This window comes from Astatotilapia calliptera, chromosome 6 (assembly GCF_900246225.1).
Source record: "Astatotilapia calliptera chromosome 6, fAstCal1.2, whole genome shotgun sequence".
Classification (NCBI taxonomy): Eukaryota; Metazoa; Chordata; class Actinopteri; order Cichliformes; family Cichlidae; genus Astatotilapia; species Astatotilapia calliptera.
Window position 1 is genome coordinate 5,359,230 of NC_039307.1, and position 19,269 is coordinate 5,378,498.

General features: G+C 40.6%; 1 long non-coding RNA gene across 1 annotated transcript; it reads right to left on the reverse strand.

Annotated features, from left to right (window-relative positions):
• Window positions 1-10,399: 10,399 nt before the first annotated feature.
• Window positions 10,400-17,509, reverse strand: LOC113023196 (uncharacterized). Its single transcript, XR_003272521.1, has 4 exons — window positions 17,445-17,509; window positions 17,243-17,305; window positions 13,537-13,758; window positions 10,400-10,724 (listed from the first exon to the last, which is right to left on the reverse strand). It is a non-coding gene; the product is annotated as an uncharacterized LOC113023196 (long non-coding RNA).
• Between the last annotated feature and the right edge of the window lie 1,760 nt (window positions 17,510-19,269).

Consider the following 19,269-nt stretch of genomic DNA (forward strand, 5'->3'; position numbering starts at 1 on the left):
ATGTTCCAATTATAAGTTTATAATGGACATGGGCATAAGGTGTAGATTCTCAGCTTTCATTTGAGGGTACCCATTAAATTGGATTTGGATTTCAAATTAAAGGGTTTGTGAGTTTCAGCTCCTTAGCATGTGCCACCATCTTTTTAAAGGGACCAAAAATAATTTAACAATTGACTCAAAGGCTATTTCATGGATAAAAGTGAGCAATTCCTTCATTATGCAATTGTCAATTAAGCAGATACAGGGCCTGGAATTGATTTGATTTGCATTTTGGAAGTTTTTGCTATGAACAGACAACATGCAGTCAAAGGCGTGCACCATGCAAGCGAAACAAGCCATCCTTAAGCTGCGGAAAAAGAAAAAAATCATCTGAGAAACTGATACAACATTAGGAGTGTCAAAATCTATAGTTTGGTACATCCTGAGAAAGAAAGAAAGATACAAAACACTGCTGAACTCAGCAATGCAAAAAAAAACCTGGATGTCCACGGAAGACAACAGTGGAGGATGATCGCAGAATCATTTCCATGACGAACAGAAACCACTTCACAACAGCCAACCAAGTGAACAACGCTCTCTGTGAAGGTATGTCTGTGAAAGTTCTCAGTCATCCAGGTCATTGTAATCTAAGGAGCTTAGAAAGAAAAGCGACTGGACTTTCTTGAAAATGCCTCCAGAAGGCGAATCAATATCCAAGCCTACCATAAAGAGAAGACTGCATGAAAAGAAATACAGTGTTCATTGCAAATTGCAAGCCACTCATAAGCCTCAAGAACAGAAAAGCTAGATTTGATTTTGTTTGTTTGTTTATTAGCAAACAACCAAAAACATCTAAATAAGCCACGATGGTTCTGGAAAAAAACAAAACCCCAAAAAGTATGTAGAAGGTGTGGAACAGCTCATGATCCAAAGCATACCACATCATCTGTAAAACATGGTAAAGGCAGAGTGATGGCTTGGACGTACATGGCTGCCAGTGGCACTGGGACACTGGTGTTTATTGATGATGTGACACAGGATAGAAGCTGAATGAATTCTGAGATGTTCAGAGAAATACTGTCTGCTCAAATCCAGCTAAATGCTGTCTAATTTATTGGGCGGCGTTTCATTATTCGGATGGACAATGACTCAAAACTTAAAGCCAAAGCACCCCAGGACTTTATTAAAGCAAAGAAGTGGAATATTCTTGATTGGCCAAGTCAGTCACCTGATCTTAACCCAACTGAGCATTTCACTTATTGAAGAATTAACTTCAGACAGAAAGGCCCACAAACAAACAGGAACTGAAGGCAGCTGCAGTAAAGGCCTGGCAGAGCATTAAAAAGCATCTGGTGATGTCCACGAGTTCAAGAATTCAGGCTGTCATTGCCAGCAAAGGGTTTTCAACCAAGTATTAGAAATGAACATTTTATTTTCCGTTATTTAATTAGTCTAATTACTTTTGAGCCCCTGAAATGAAGGGATTGTGTTTACAAATGCTTTAGTTTTCATTCAACCCACTGAATTAAAGATGAAAGTCTGCACTTCAACTGTATCTGAGTCGTTTCTGTCCAAATATTTATGGACTGAACTCTACGTATTCAAGTCTCGCCCCTCGTGACATTTTGTTAGCATGTAAAAAAGCCTGAAACACTAATTGTATAAATGTAGGCCAAATCCACTATTGAAAAAAGTTAAAAGTAACAATGAATTTTACTTTAAAGAGACGTGTTCAGCTTCCATCAACACCATCCATTAACATCAAGTCCTGGCTCTGAACCTTAAAGCCTTAATCAAATAAGTCTTTCATCATCAGGTGTATAAACCTGCGCGCTCTGCATTCCAAAATGCTTCTCTGATGTCTGCACTTGTGTGAGGCCAAGCGCGCGCTCATTGTTCACATTATGCGCAAATGGTATATCTACCATATCCATATGTGCATACAGTACATTCCTCAGCAGCCACACAAAGAGCTCTCAGACGCATTGGGCAACACAATAGACAAGCACGACTGACTGCACCGATACTTACAACAAGCTTCATCTGTGAAATACCACGGGTGGATAATTACCTGCTGAAAAACTAAAGAAATCTTATCTCTTCTTACAAAACATTTCCATTTTTAATACATGTTCTGAAATGAAATACAATCGTTAATCTAAATACACACTTCAGAACTCTAAATATGTTTTCAACACAATTAGATTGAACTTTGTTTGACCTCCAGATTGATCTGGACTGTAGAATATAAACAATGAGCTTTAGTTCTCTAAAATAACTAAAATATATTACCTTATTTGGACGATGGAAAATATTAACTAAAACTAGAACATTGGGTAAAAAGCGGACTGTATGCATCACATGGATACAAAAAAAACCCTTCTAATTACTGCCAAGTAACATACAACTATAAAAAAAATTACACTTATCCAAAGATTTGGGGTTTTATTGTTATTCTAGTATTTCAAATTTTCATAGTGTTTCCTTATGGGGGGTTGATTTGTTGTACATTGGTCATTTTTTCTCTTGTACCAGCATGACAAGATACTCAGCTCTGCACTCATTATTTTGTCTATTTTCTCCTGTTTGTTTCCTGGTCCTTTGGCTACGCCACTTTGTTGCCTACCTGTGTTTTTTGTTTGGTTCTTTTTTCTGTGGTAAAAGGGTTAATGAATTCAATAAAAACAAAATAAAATTACAGCAAAACCAAACAGTGAGTTGAAAAATGCTTAAAGTCTCCACGAGCTGAAGGAAACTGTGTAGGTCGCTGATTCTGATGTAAATGTGAAGAATCATTGGCTTCACTTTTAATGTGAAAAATGATGCTTAAAATATCACTTTCAGGCATAAAATGTTTTATGTAAGCAGTAGAACACAACAGTCTAGTATCAGCTTTTCTACTGAAGCCTTTTGCTATCTCAGTCAGCATGATTTTCTTTTTTTTTGACATATGTATTTTTTTAAACAATTAGGTGTTGACAATTAACATCAAGTTAAATGAAAACGACGTTACATTTTTTGCAGCTGTTTCCTGGAACGTTTTTTTGTCTTTCATGCCAGCTCAACCGTTTTTCCAAGCGCCTTCAGGTTATGAGAGGAACACGGAAACGTGGCAGATTTTTGTTAAACAGACAATGAGGGTTTGACAGCGTGATTGTGCCGCTTCGTTTTAACTGCCCTCATGTTCTGTGGGAATGTGCTGAAGCAGTTGCACTCAAAGGCCATGTTTAAAAAAGATAATCAGATAAGATGCAGATTTCGAAGCATGCCTGTGATCTGTCCCATGATTCACACATGTAGGTTTCAGCGAAGAGGTCGTGACTGCTTGCTTACCACAAAAACAGGAATCGGTTAGATAAGCAGATGAGTACGTTGTTGAAAAAACAAAGAGACATGTTTTACTAGGAATCTGTTTACTATAAGTAGGTACAAGATGTGTGGCAGTTAAGCTGAATAACACTATCTGTGTGTCTGTAACAGCTTATGGACAAATACAGATATATCGCTCTGGGGGAAATGCTTAGATGTCCAATAAAGAGATTCAACAATGGCTTCACTGTGGATAACCCAGAGGGGATTTCCATCTCAAAGGAGCAGTAGCATTATGGTGGTCCTGAATATTAAGTGGTTAAAAATTATAACTGCCACACATCTGAGCAATTTTTTCCCCCATAAGTGCTAAAATGTTAACTGTAACTAAAAGGCAAATAAAACTATAAAATGCAGACATAATTATAAAATCCAAGCAGGAAAAAAACCCCTTAAACTGTCATACCTCAAGGTTGAGACATACTATAGTGTCAAATGTGACGCTGCTGAATATGAACATGAGCCAAAACACACACAATCAACATCAGGGGTGTATTTTGCAGTTTTAAGCACCTCCGTCAGGTTATAAATGAGACGGGCTGGTTAGGCCTCAGGCCCTGGGCCTTTTGTTAAGTAGAGAGGACGGTAATTAGGACAGACTTCGTCTGGGGCTGATGGTCTAATTCAGTGGTGCTGTTAACAGCCTCACTAAAGATCAAATGCAGTGCAAACAGATCAAAGAAAACAGCGGACAGGTTTGAAAGGGGAAGCTCCAGCCTAAATTAATTAGGGCTTTTATTCACCACAGTCAGGTGGCTGAGAGGGGACAGGTATGTGAACAGCATGAAGGCAACACCTGGTCAATGTCCAGAGGTGCAGTGTCAATTAAGCTGTAACGGAGACGTGTGTATGTGTGTCTGTTCTTGCTTGCACACCTGCCTTTCTTCTTGTACGATGACACCTGCACTATAACCTTTCCCCTCCTCTACATCTCAGCGTGATTGATTTGAAGGACTCGTCTGGTTTATTAAAACTCGGGTCTAAAAGTAATTTTTGAGATCTGGGAAAATTCGGCAGAAGAAAAATGAGAAGTAGGGTTGTTAAAAAAAATTATCTGAAGACGTGTTTTAAGGAATTTATTTCTCAAACATACTTTTTCCTCCCCCAAAAAAACTAAAATTATACCTCAAAAGTCTAAAATTTTCATTATATTTTATGTTCCCACATCAGACTTGTATTAGTTGTGTAAGCAGCCATGATTAGTCTGGTGGTTTCTGTAGCTGACAACACCTTTGGGTGGGTGGGGATGGTGTAAAAACACCTCACCTCTTTAAATTGTATTAAGGCTTTAAGTTATGCAGGAGCCTGTTGGAGCCTGTTAAAAGCAATCTGACAAATAGTACGTCCTGCTGTGCGGTTAACTGTAGTAATAAACTATGCTCTATTTTTGATGAGTTTGATCCTAGTTTTTTTATTTACTTAGCACTGATACGCAGGTGTCTACCTATTCAGTGCAGCCTGAACCAAGCTTGCTAGTGTTAGCTGATAACTTTACACTCCATACAGATACAGCAGGTAAAGACCAAGTAACGGCATCCATCTTTCATTTACAGTTCTGTTACTCACCCTCCCTTATCTTTTCACTTGCCTTGAGTTATAGAGTTACATTCTTATTTTACCTTCTTTAAAATGAACTGAAATAAAAGCCCAAGATTAGGCACACCAAACAGACAGCTCCTGATGTGAAAAGTAAAAGCTATTGTAACACAGAAAATGCTATGTAGGTATTTTACACTGGCAAAAAGGGGCACTGTGTGATAAAAAAAAAAATGCATGCTTAGTTGTGAGAATGAGGCCAGTGTAACTTTTTGCATAAAGGAAATTATGAAGGGGAGAGTTAAAAGCTAATACTAAACACAGCCTCCGCCCGAAACTAGGCACTGCTCTTTAACGTTTCCTGCTGATGTCACTCTTGATCGGCTCCCACGTATGATGTCAGTGTTTACTCTGTGTTTATTCGGCTCCTGCCTGAGAGATATCACACTAGGATATCACGAGGACTCAAGCCTGATGAGAGGATTCAGTAGTCACAGAGCCAGAGCCTCATTTAAAGCTAATGTGTTTGGCCACAGAAAACAATGGCGACGTCATTGGTAATTTGCCCCCTTGTGCGAAGAATGGCAAACAGAGTTGGCTTTCATCTCTAAATTCCATTTGCAGACCCAGTTTAGAGTGACTTTCTGACTCCACTTCTGCAAATTCCCAGAGATTCCCCTTTGGGATTGCGAGTATTCCAGTTATGTGTCCCCTCTCCTTTTTCAAAATGATCTTTAGTTTTCTTGACTGCAACAAGATGACTAACAACCTATGTGGAATGACTAATGGTTGCAATGCATTATGGGCGCCTATAAAGACTAAGCCCAGTGCTAAGTGGGCTGCTGTTGGGAGGTAATTACATGCCAGCCTTACAAACACCACGTTTCCTTGGGATGCAGCCAAATCTGCTTTAGTTTTTCTCTTTAAATGGACTTAACCTCTGGCTGTAACCCGAGGGGGGGATATACAGTATGTGATCCGTGTTAATGTTAGGCCGCTGAACTCTTTCTTTTAAATATTTAAGATTATCCTGTGGATTTTGAATTTGAATGAGTTTTTTTAAGTCTTTATTTTCATCACTTGCCAGCACCAACAAAAAGCAGGACTTCTTGACCAGACAGAGATAACAAGATTCATCTGAGTTCTTCTACAAATATCACCCAGAAACTCCTGATCTTATTTCCTCCTTTCATATGCATCACATCCCTCCCTTCTCTCTTCATGGGTGGGAGCTCCTCAAATGCTGATCTGACATCAGCCTCCTTCTGTCACTAACCTCAACTGCTGCACGATAAATTATAAAGCTGATGCAGGCGCAGTTGAACCGTTTTGTGTCGCTAACAACCCTTGGAGTCAGCTGGGCATAGTAATGGATGCATGGGAGGAGACTGCATACAGAATATGCATACATATTTGGTGCCACCTCCAATCTGTCTGAATGAATGGTAATTAGACAGAAGGATTTGGTGTTAATAGCAAGTGGAAGAGGATAGATCTGCGCTACCTGCACACATTTTGACTGCGCAATCATTTCAAGCATACCCACACGTGTATTCGTCATGCAGGGGTGCACTCTGAAGACAAACAGATTGGTCTGAATAAATACACCATTCATTAACAGCTGCCCAGTCTGGGAACCTAATAAATGCAGAGATAGCCTGAGTGGCATACGGAGGAGCCAAGCTTTAATTAACAACTAATTAGGCATTCATGAGCTGAATCAGAATGGGGCTCGGACTCGGTTGTAGTAAGGGCTGGGGCTGTTGCTTCGTAGCTCTTGCAGTCGGCAGTACATAGTTCAGAGCGGGAATGGAAGGTTTGTCAGGGATGGGATAATCATAGCCTCATAGCCCCGTGAACAACTTCAAAGTGGAGTGAGCAGCATGTGGGATGCATATCAAGTGAACTGTGCAGAATGGAAGCTATGCTCTCAGATAGCAGAAAGAGTTGGGGCGTTGCTGTGTTTTTGCACTTAAATAAGCAATTGTTGTTGAAGTAGTGTTTGCCATATATACATAAATAGTTACTCTTGTTAAACTAGCTTGTTCAGAAAGAAAGTTGATGCTCTGCAGTGTGGGATGTTTTCCCTCTTTTTTGCCTCTTTTCACTCTTCCCTCCCTTTCTTTTCCTTCTGTTTCTGTTTAAGGTTTCTATTTCTCCATGCAAATGAGAGAAGCCACATTGATTTGGCCTCCAGTTTCATGTTACTATGGCAACAACATAAAAACTACAAAGTGCTTAAAGCACAGCACTTTTATCCCTGTGTCCCTCTGATCATCACAGGAAATTAGCATACCAGGAAACAGGGGAGCTCACAGAGGAAAGCAATTGTGCATTTGGAAGGCCACACTGGCTGCCTGAACAAAAATGGGGATTTTTGAGGGGGCCTTGGCAAAAGAGTGGGTAAAACAACTCACTGAAAGTTAAAGAGAGGAAAAGGATTTATTTATTTAATCGTATTTGATATTCTCACTGTTTGCGTGAGTGCCATCCGATCTAATCCCAGGGCGTCAAATACTGCTCCTCTGTCAGCATTTGATGGCATCACAAAGAGACGTGACAAAATCTGCTTTTGGAGGTTGAAGGAGTAGTGATGTTCCAAGTCACAATTTTGTTATCCAGTCAAATGTAGATGTAAAGGGAATTCATGTCCTGTTGGGATATTATTTTTATTGTTTTCTCTTGCTTTTTCCATCTTGCTTGTTTGGCTAGGCTTAGGCTTGGTTTGGATTGTCACAGATTTCTATATTAACCTCCTAAGACCCAAACTGTTTCATGGCATGCATTTTTACTTTCTCTTTGCTATTTGGGCTGATTGGGAACTGATGAAGGAAAAACAAAGAATTACCTGATTTTTTGTTTGTTTGTTTGTTTGTTTGTTTTTTCTTTACCAGATTTTTGTTTCGGTGAAAAACGAGATCCACATATGAGGACATTTGTTTTAAATTTCGATGGAACAGTGGACATCAGGCTCTGGTAGAGCGAAATTTTGTATTTTGGTCTATTCAACCCAAAATGTGATGTCCACATATGTGGATGCCAGGTCCTAGGAGGTTGAACTAAATACTAGTCCTTATTTTCACATGCTGTCAAAGCTAATTGGGTCTCAAAATTACTGAGAAGTATCCTTTGGGGTCACAGTAAGACATGTCTCATACTTCTGACTTGTCAAACACAGACACTGGTAAAGAGCGCTTGGGGTCACATTATAAAGCCAGTGGGCCAGGCTCATTTTTCAACAAGCATGGTTATTTTTGTCAAGGGACATTTTTGAATCTTGTTAATCGTCTTACTGCTTAAATCTAGCCAAGTAGTTTTTAGTGCCTAAACCACGAAGCAAAGACAACATTATAAAGCATGTGAAAGCAAAGGACAAAGCACAGAGCTCCCAGACAGAACACAAACCGCAGTCATCTGGATGATTAACTTGTGACTTGCTCCACGTTCCAGCCTTCAAGTGTAGACTCTGTGTCAGGCATCAATACCGAGCGATACCTTGTGCATAACTCTTCCGCGCCAGTGACATCTGACAAAACAGAGATGCACATTCTTCCTCATTTCATCATCAGTAGCTCGCTGCAGGAGAGTGAGGCCGCGCGTCTCCTGCTGGCGATGTAAATGACTGAGCATCTGCCTGCGCCTGTGATGTTGACTGTGTCTGTAAAGAGTGGATTTGAGAGCAAGAAAGTCTGAGGATAGAGGGGTGGACACCAGGGCCAGAACACCAAAGGAGATTTGAAGGCCAACTTCAAACGCCGCATCAGCTCATTAATGCATGTAGGGGTGACCCGGACCCAGCATGGAACAACACAAACACATCAAAAACAACTTCCAAAGCCCCCATCTTGACCGTCATCACACTGAGCAATAGGAAGGCTGTGAAATCCGCCCACCAGCCCCAAAGATCTGAATTGTTGCCTTGCTAATCATGTCTCAGTGAGTCACGGAAACATACAAGGGCTACAGATTGAGTTTGGAAGGCATGGCACGGAGCTGACAAAATTAGATTCACGCTGACACCGGTGTTTGTAATGGGTGTACTTTTGCCATGCAGGAGAGAAAGCCAGACTACTTTTCTCAAAAGAAAGGAGACGGAAAAAAACAAGTGTTTCCTCACACTGGTATCTCAGCCATTACACTGGTCAGATATCAATATTGTTTTCCAATTTTGCCTGCTGCACGAGGTGGTTAGCCACAGATGAAAAACGTTCCGCTTCAAACTGTCTCACTCACTGAGTTGGTCTGCCTGAAGGCTACCCGGCATGCAATTCTGAAACAAAGAGGCCCCTTTTTGATTTCTACACAGCGTGACCTTTTTTGATTGGGTGAGATTGGTTGGCATGGAAATCAATACTGTGTTGTGCATTTGATGCAGCCTTATCTCTTCTCCACACTGTCTGCAGGTACAGGCAAGGGAGGTTTGCGCTTGTGTTGTTGTGAGTGTGTCTGCGGGTATATGTGAGCTTAACACTAACAGTATCTCCCAGCGTGTAGAACATAACAATAGTACCACTTGGCAAAGTAAATTACTTTTGTGTAGCAGACAAAAAGAACAAAAAAGAAAAAGAAAAAAAGCAGTTTGAAATGAGAGCGAGCAAACTGAAAGCGAGAGAAGTCCGTTCAGTTTTTCTCTGATTCTGGACACATGCTTACACATTTGGTTGAGTGGTTCCAGCCCTCCCATTCACAGCTGTTTCCACTGGCTGAAGTCGTGACTTTATGTCCAACTATGCATCTGCTCCTCTGGGTCCTGGAAATCAGTATAATCTTTCATTCAAAATCTCATTAATTTGTCTTTATGAAGAAAAACGAGACACATTCTGTGACTTTGGGGTTCAAATTCCAAGACAAACTACATTGACTAGATTCACTATTGATTAAAATAGTTCAAATCACAATTATTTGGATTAATTAGTGAATTTTGTTTTGTCAGCACATTAAAAAAGGATCATAAAAAGGACTTCAAGCGTTCTTCAAGTGTGCAAAAAAGAAAACCAAAAACATATATCATTCCTCGTGGTTTCAGGGCATCTGTAAACCCCGTGTCCACCTTACATGCTGTGACTTAATCATATTCCTGTTTCTATCAGGCTCCAACTTAAATTTACTTACTTAAATTTACTCAAAAAAGAGAATGACAAATTTATAAATAGAGTGCAAATTGTTTCAGTTTTTCAGATTAAAATCTAATTCTAAGTAGATTTTATACGTTTTTCATTACAGTATACAGTTACCATTAAAAACATTGCAGCAGGTACAGGTAAATAAATGAAATAAAAATGTATTTTTTCATCATAACAGCATGTTATGAGACATTATTTTCAGTTACTGGCTACCATGAAATAATGCCTGGCTCAGAAACAAATATCTGTAAGAAAAGGCAAATTCAGTTACAGTGTATCTTCTTTCTGAATTCATTGTGTTGTTAAGCCTGCTGTTTAATAAAAAATAGATAAAAAAATAATGTATTTCGTAAATCTCATTTAATTTCCTTCATTTTTTTAGACCAGCCCACAAAACCACATCACAAAAAGCCTGGACAACAACCCTCTTTGAAAGTAAGCGATCATACATATCGTCTTTCATATGAGGACAAATATAGCTTCTTTGTGTTCTATCTCTTCTTTGTCTTCCGATGATATGTGAACATTAAAAAACATCTCAGTTGGTGATGCTAAGCTCGCCGTTTCCTGTATGTTCAATCAGCTGGCTGCTAAAATGACCTAGTGTTATGGTTGAACACACATCCTGGCTGGAGTTCTTTCTGTGGTGGCATCTTTTTTTGCTCCCACTTACACACAGTTCACTTGGTCAAAGTCAAAGACCAGAAAAAAAGAACCCTAGATGAGAAAAAAAGTAGATTAAAAACTTCACGGGCTTATGTTCTTGTTAAATGTGCTCCCCATAAGAGTCTAAGCATCATGAAAAATGCTTTTATGTTCCAACTGTGCCTTCAAGTGCACTGATGATATAGAAATCGCACTAATGTATGGTATATTTCTGAGTTGCCATTATGTGAGTTTTGATTTTTTTTCATCCTTTGGGATATCTACTAAAACCCCACGTAATCAAAAGCAATCTGCAATCTTTCAGAAGATTTTTCAAAGACTTTTCTTAAAAAGAACTGAGCTGCAGACGGATGCTTATTGTTGCAGTTCAAAGCTCAACTGTAATTTTCACATTGCAATTTGACAGTATAATATATTAGTTCAGGGGGTTGGGTAAAAGACAAGGTGTTATGTGAAGGAACTCGTGCAAATCATGATAATCTACTAAAAACATCTTTCTGCATACCAAAACATGATACTACATAAGGATAAAAGTGATGTTTTGGCAAATCCTGCCTGAATCCTGCCTACGGGGCGACTTTAACAGCCTCAACACTCTTTTTGTGCATATCAATAGCCACAGCAACCAGCTGTTTCTTACTGCGCACCTCCAAAAGGCGCATCTGAAACCATTTAAATCAAAAGCAGTCACAGTTTCCACACTGCATTATGGGCATTCCAGCATGGCCTTTCACTCCATGCTGCGTAGCCTCGCTCGGCGGGGGAGCGCGGCATAAAGTGGGCACACAGCAACACAAATATGCGGCCCACTGCGTGATTCCCTCAGGAACACTGAAGGAGGGAGAGACACACATAGACAGACAGAGAGCGAGGGAGAGAGAAAGACACAAAGGGGAGAAAGCAGAACAACCTCTAAGTTTCTTTGCTCCAGCTTCTCAGGTTAAAACCTTTTCCCTGCCTCAGATAAGAACCTCTCTCTTCCTTTGAACGCTTTGTCTTCTGGCCAGATCGAGGAGAAAAAAGAGAAGAAAGAGTAGCGCTGTCTTACTGGCACACCCCTGTGGTGGGTGCTCGTACAAAAAGGCAATGGTTCATGCTAGCCTGTGGAGGCGAGCTTCATTTATAACATGGCGTAATGGGCAATTAAATGCACGTGAGATTTATTATTATTAAGACCACTATTCTATGCACAGGAAAAACCACCGTGTATCAGTTTACTTATATCATGGACACTTACAAACATTATGTATGATCATCATGTAAGAATCATTGATGATCTAGTCTTCTCTACATCCAGTGTTACACGTTCTGCGCTTCTTTAGAAAAATGTAAAATTACACAGAAACATCTTCCTGTGCTTATGAAACGATGAGAATCTCGTCACGGATTTGTTATAACATATGAATATAATACTTTATTTCTATGGAAGTCACAACACGATGATCACATTATTGCTGATCCTGTGGCCACCAAAGTGGCTGACCTCCACCACTTAGCTGCAGCTAACAATAAGCATTTTGAATAGAATTGGTGACAAAGGCTGATCCTTTTGGAGTCCAGCTCTCACTGGGAACAGCAACCCCATACTCTGAAACACCCCCACAGGATGTTCAAAAGGATGTGACTGAATGCCTTCCTGAAAAAAATCCATATAGACTGGTTGGGCAAATGTCCACTACCCTCACACAACGTCAAGATGACAAAGAGCTGGTCCAGCGTTCCACTTCTTCTGGATTCGAGGATGAACTAAGAGATAAACTCTCCTCTTCAGCACCCTGACCTTCCTGGGGAGGCTGAGGGGTGTGTGCCTACTAAGATTCGAGGGCACCCTCCAGTTGTCCTTCTTGAAAAGAGGGACAGAAGGACAGTCTGCCAATCAAAAGGTATTGTCCCCAAGTTTTATGCAGTGCTGCAGAGGCAGGTAAACCAAGACTAATCAGGTTGATGTGGAAACCCAGTTTGATCTTGATGGATTTCTCAGGTCAAATTTATAAGTGCAGGTTGTTTATCTTGCACGTCATGTATCATTTCAAAACCTGCCCTTCAGGCAGTTTTTCCAGGTCATATTTAGTCTTGACTTGAATATAATTTTACTGTAAATACAAATTTGGTGTCTTTTAGGTTATACATTGGTGATACGCTGAACACGGCGCATGAAAAAAAATCAAATGAAGAACGTGAACGTGGGCTCTTGGCATCGACTTTTCCTCATCGACGTATTGATGTAAAAGGACGCCTTGTGCGTATGTCGAAGATGCCAGTGGTTGTGACTGAAACTCCTGCATTTGATGCTCTCCAGTAATAGTAGCGTCTATGCGTCAAACGTGCTGGGGGATAAATTTACCCAGTGTGGCGCCTGAATACAACACGTTAAATCATCATTTATATCATTAAAGGGAACATCTTCAGCCTACGCTGTCTTTACGTGAAGCCTTTGTGAATTCACGAATGCATAAAAAAAAGCACGTTACCTGTCATCTGAGCACCTCTCACTTTAAAGAAAAGGAGTGTGGCTTTGTTCGTTAAACTGATAATAATTTCTCTAATGAGAAGTTAATTTGTCAGTGGAAAATGTTGAGAATAAAACCCCTCAGCTTTAGTATAAAGACAAGGCAGTTAAACGAGCTGTCACTGACATAAGTGATCACAGTAGGTTTACTATTTTTAGTTTTTGATCACAGGACACTGAAGATCTGCTTGACCCATATCAGCTCTGTTGCTTCAACATTGTGCAATCGTCTGAGCTTTGAACGTTAAAGAGCCATGTTATCTGAGAAATGGGGAGAGGTCTGACCACAAAACGAGAGTGGCCACAGACCGAGAGGTCATCCTTGGCTTTTCAACCTAAAAAAAATCGTATTACCTCTCCAGGCCAAGTTTAGGCCAGCAAATGACTCCAGTTGTTGCCTCCCCCTGGGGCGAAGGCATCCCATCTTCACCCCTGGTGGTCTGCAGTCATCTCATCTTTCATAGAGCACAAGTGGCAGGATGTATCCACGGGGATCAACAGATGCAGGGGGAAAACCCACAAAATGGCTTCCTCCCGAGCTGCCCATGTGGCCTGAGTGATTGTAAACCTTTGATTCTGCAAACAACATACAACACACTATGCTGTACCATGTGTACTTTCTTGAGAAATGTCTCACAGATAAGCAGATACAGGTGGGGTGAACGAACCGCCAGGGCGAAATTCCAAACATTTAAGCATGTGAATCAGCGTCGGTGTTTACGGGTGTGTGTAGAAAAGTTAGATTGCTTATTCACTTGGAGGAAACTCTGTTTCTTTCTGTAGAGCAGACGGAGAAATGATTTTAGAAAATGGACAGTGGAGAGAGCGAGAGAAACCTGCTGAATGCCAGAGTAAATAAAAAAAGTAAATAAATCGCTGGATAATGTGAAGCAATTGTAGGGGTGTGCATAATCAGGGATTTGGAGGCTGCTCACTCTGCTGCTCATCTTCTGACTACAAAACCAGGCCCGACCACCCCTCCGATCCCCCCCTCTCCCTTTCTCTCTTTCTCACTCTCTCCAGCCAGCGATAATCTGTTCCAGTACACTTGCCATGAAATGAGCGATGCAGGACTTGTAATGCACTGGACAGGCAAAGCCTAACAGATAACATAAGCTCCTTCGCTGCCCCCCCTTCTCAAATCACCCGCCTCACCCCCCTCTCGCCATTACCAGCCCTCATCTCCCTTCCACTGGTAAATCGAGGCCCCTCAGCTGTAAACAAGAAGAAGAAGATTTGGTTCATTACAAGGGGAGTTGTTTGTTTTCTCCCCCTGACTATTCATCTGATATGTAATATCTGTGGCGAGCTGTCTCGTCGCCTTATGCTTGCGTCATATTTCATCTTGACTCCCATGACCTTTGCTGTCAGGCAGAAGATGCGAGCCGGTTGTTATGTTTTTGTTCTGCTCTGCTGTTTATCGTTGTGATTGTCATTTGGCTAATGTATGCATGCATATATACACGTGGGCCTTGAAAGCAAAAGCCTTGCAGAGCTGACAGTGGTAGTGTGTAGTCTCACGGGGTGGAAGAAAGAAGCCTGTTTTGATGGCGATGAATATATAACTTTTTTCTCTTTACTCTGCTTGAGTTGTCTGCCTTTTCTCCTTTTTCTTCTTCTTTCCTTTATTTTCTTTTGATCTGGCTTCGGTTTGAATGTCGTTCCATCTGGATGAGTTCACTCTGGATAAGTCTTGCTCCACAAATTCTTCAATAATTTTCCACATATTCCATATGTTCATGTGCTTTACTTTAAACCACATACTTTTCACTCCCACTTGCTCACCATGATAAGCAACACAGTTGTACCTGGAGGAAAAACTGCTTCCAACAAAGAACAACTGAGATGCTTTATTTTCGACACTGTATGGCTAAAATAAAAGCAGAGCTTTAATATGATGCAGGCGCTATAATATGAGGCAAGAAAGATGGAAAAGATCTCTTCAATGCCCTTTTAAATTTGTTGTATAATACCCAAAGGTATTCACCCTCCAAAGAAAATAATCCAAGCCCCACAGTACTTCATTTGGAATTAGTGTAAACATAGATCAAAAACTTTATGAGGGCAGGGAGTATATTCATCTCAACAGTTACATCCGAATGTTATTGGGGACCTCCCTGGCAGCATGTTTGACAGGAACCAGCAAACAGCCTCAGCCGTGATCGATAGACTTCTTCCCAGCTGCATCGTGGTTTTGGAGGTTTGGAAAATCCGCCACGAAGCAGGGCCCGCCCATCTCGTCTGTCCCAAACATTGTCCGGGTGGCTCCTGCTTCCATGCTCCTCGCTCGCTGGAATGCCGACGCTCTGAGGATGACAGGGTTTCCTAAGATCCAACCAGGACCTCTCTAATTTGGGCATCCACTCTTCCCACTTCCTCTGACCAGAAACCATTTTAAATTGGTGGCCACGTAGGAACTGGCATTCCCCTTTTTCCTCCTTTCTTAATGGTTTGTTCAATTCTGTGGCTCTTTTATTTCTATCTGTCTCCTTCCACCTCTGTCTTGGCTATGACTAGAAAGTACGATTATTTCTGCTCTGTATTATTGTCCATCACAATGAAATCGTGGGCTTCCTTTACAATCACAAAACCCCACCACCATCGTCAGCGGCACTCCACACATACACACAGGCACTATCAGTGACAGGCACTGCACAACAGCAGCAATGTGTTAGCGATCCCCCAGCCGTGTGCGCGTACAAGCTGGTTGTTTCTGCCAGTGAGCGCTGCGAGAGTGACAGACCACCCACCTGCTCTGGCTCTTCCTATTGATGTCAGTTTGGCGTCAGTAGGAGGGCAGCTAATGGGATTTCACTATCAGCACCTCAGTGTAGCCACCATGTCAGCTCGCCCTCCTCCGTAGAGCTATGCACAGTCAAGCAAGGTAAAACTGCTCAGCTTGGAATTCTAAAAACTCACTGTGAAAGGCATAAGACGTTGGGCCCAACATAATGCAATTTTTTAAGCAGGCACTGAAAAGAAAACCGAGTAACAAGCAACGCAGGTACCAAAAAGTAAACCAATCTGTAAACGAATTATCAGCTTACCACAATTTGTGGGAGACTTGTAGATATCCAACTGGTTTCCATTTTGGTTCTGAAAATACTGCTGTGCTGTTAGATGCAAAGGTACGTGCAAGATATTAACATATGGTGTCAGACATGACACAACTGGCCACAGCAGAATTAGACGTAGAAAGGTCACTGTCCCCTCCTAATGAGCAATTAAGTTGTCACTGGGAAATTGGTAACGTGGCAGTGAACTCAGAAGGTTGTCAGCCAAGAGCAACGGCCGTTTTGGATACTTTTATGTTTGTTTCACTCGTTTGCTTTTGCAGTGTTTGCTTTAGCTACCAAAGCTACTTAATATTTAGAAAAAAGACCAAAGAAATATGCAATGAAACTCAATGTCACTCAATGCGTGCAAGTTTGAAGCTTAGTCATCCTCAATATGCTTTAATTATTGTTGCCTTAAGCTCGATGCATCACGCACTAGTGCCAAAGGACACCTTGTGCTTCAATTTGACAGTTCCTTTTACAAAATGTCATGACAGAGAACGAGGACAGGACTGAAGTTTTTTGCACGATGCGCGTGCCTAATTTCCACCGAGAGAACCGTGCGTGTATCATTGAGACGCCAGTGGCTTCGACAAAGCCCAAACCATAATCTAACCAAGTAGTTTCTGGTTCCTAAACATAACCAAGCAATGAGTAAAAGCAAAAATAAAAAGCAAGCAAAAACAAAGTACAAACCACAAAGACCCCAAAGGGGTTATGAAACAGTCTCCTCCGCTCAAGTACAATCTTTGTCCATCTTTAATAGACCACCTTTTTTCCTGCAATTTCTGACATTGTTTAAGCTGGTAAATGACCCCTTGTGCGTAAGCATGGTACCAGCAGACACAAGCAGCTTTGACAAAACAGCAATATATGACGTCCTTTAAATGAGAACAGGCTGCGATTCCTAACGTAGCAATAGTGTTTATATACTGTATATCAGTGGCATGCCATGAGGCAAGAAGTGACAAACAAAACAAACAGAAACATCTTTCACTACTTACCAATTTAACAAGCTGCCTGTCTCACTCTGCATGGACATTATCCTCTTCTGCACTCCTTTCTGGCTGAAGAATTGTAAAATATTAATACATTAACAGAGTGAAATAAATATAATATAAATATTTATATTTATTGAATAGAAATAAATATAAATTTTTCAAATAATACTTTTGGCAAAAGATGCACAAAAAACTATGAAAATACCTCATTATACATAAAACTGTATTACTGCAAATTTGGGCATAAATACGGTGGCCCTGAGAGGCCCAAACGGACTGCAACTTAAGAAAACACCAGCAATAAGAAAAAGGCTGAAAAAACACACAAAACAACACAGAAATTGGAAAAACAACAACGGAAACAGGAAAAAACAAAACAGAAATATGAAAAAAAACACAAGGGAAGTGTTTCTGGGGAGACAATAACCCGACGGACAAGTTGCAGGAACCAAAATATGCTAAGAATTACGCTGGGAGACACTTAAAAGAAGATGAGGATCTATCGGTTTTTGTGAGGAAAGAAAAGATGAGAGATACGTGTGTTAGCCTAACTATTAGCCTAAACATACGTCATCAGTATAATATGAATCATGATAAAACACGCCTACCATGTTTTGGGTTCCTGCAACTAGTCCGTCGGGTTATTGTCTCCCCAGAAACTCTTCCCTTGTGTTTTTTCCTATTTCCGTTCTGTTTTTTGTGCTTTTGCAGCGTTTTTCCTATTGCTGGTGTTTTCTTAAGTTGCAGTCTGTTTGGCCTTTCAGGGCCACCGAAAAGTATGAAAAGCGAAACAAATTATTATGCAGAAAAACCGTTCCACAAAGTATTAAATTGATTTTACTGCTCTACGTGCTTTTTACGGTTGAGCACATTTAAACTAAATTATATTTTGTTTGATGTTCACCATAATATTTTATAAATCATATGTTTGCAAAGGCTGTGCTGTGAGGTACACCAATATCTCTGAAAGAAAAACCTGTTGTTCATGAGTTCAGAAATAAAGGCCTATATCTGGATTTTTTTTAAAGATATTAAACTATATTCATAAGAATCTCCTGCTTTTAAATGACTGGGCAGTGTGTGACGTGTTTAACTGTCAATATCTACAGGGAAGATTAAAATATGAATGAAAAATTCAGTTGGTGTGCTGACAAAGAAGCTGGTTGAACATATTACAGTCTCATAGATGCTAATTTGAAAGTGCTAATGAGCCTGAACCGTGCCTGTTTTATTGGACCAGACGTGGGTAGAGCTGCTCCCTCTATAATCATTGAAATTTTCCTTTTTAATGTACCAAAGAAGTTATTAATTTTCTGACACTCCACCTTCTCTGCATCACACCAGTTTGTCAAAGTGGTTAGCAAGAGGAAGCACATCAACTTGCTAACGCTAGCTGTGTTTCCATACAAAGCACAGTTTGTAACTGATCTCAGAACAGTGAAAGCTGAGCCAGCAGAAGCTTGTCTCACAAGCTGGTCTTCCATCATTTTACCGTCAAAAACCAGCAGCTTATCTACAATGCACATGCACAAACAGCTGCTAGCCTCTCAGCTTGCACAGCTCAAGTTATCGTTGTTAACAAGAGATGGACATGCCCGTAGAACAGGAGCAGCTACAATTTTTAATGAGTAGAAAACAAACACCAGTTTTAGCAAAAATAGCTAACTGCAACCACAAGATGGCTCTAACATAAAGAATTGATGCAAATGGGGGAGGCGCTTTATGAAAGCACTGTGTGAGATGAAAGGAGAGAGACTGATTTACTTTGGCACGTTTTAATGAATATTTATTTTTAGATTTGACATGGCAAGCACTGCTTGCCTTGCTTGCCCTGATGGAATGCCACTGCTGTAATGCTAATATTGCTATTATTACAAAGGCAGAAACAAAGTGGTCTGAGAAATTAAGTGAGAAGATACGTAGGTGAAATGAAAATAAATGTACTTTTGTCCCACTGTGAAATTAGTAAAATTGTGGAATTAATGAAACTTGCAATCTAACACAACAGCTGCCAGTGAATGGCTGAAATC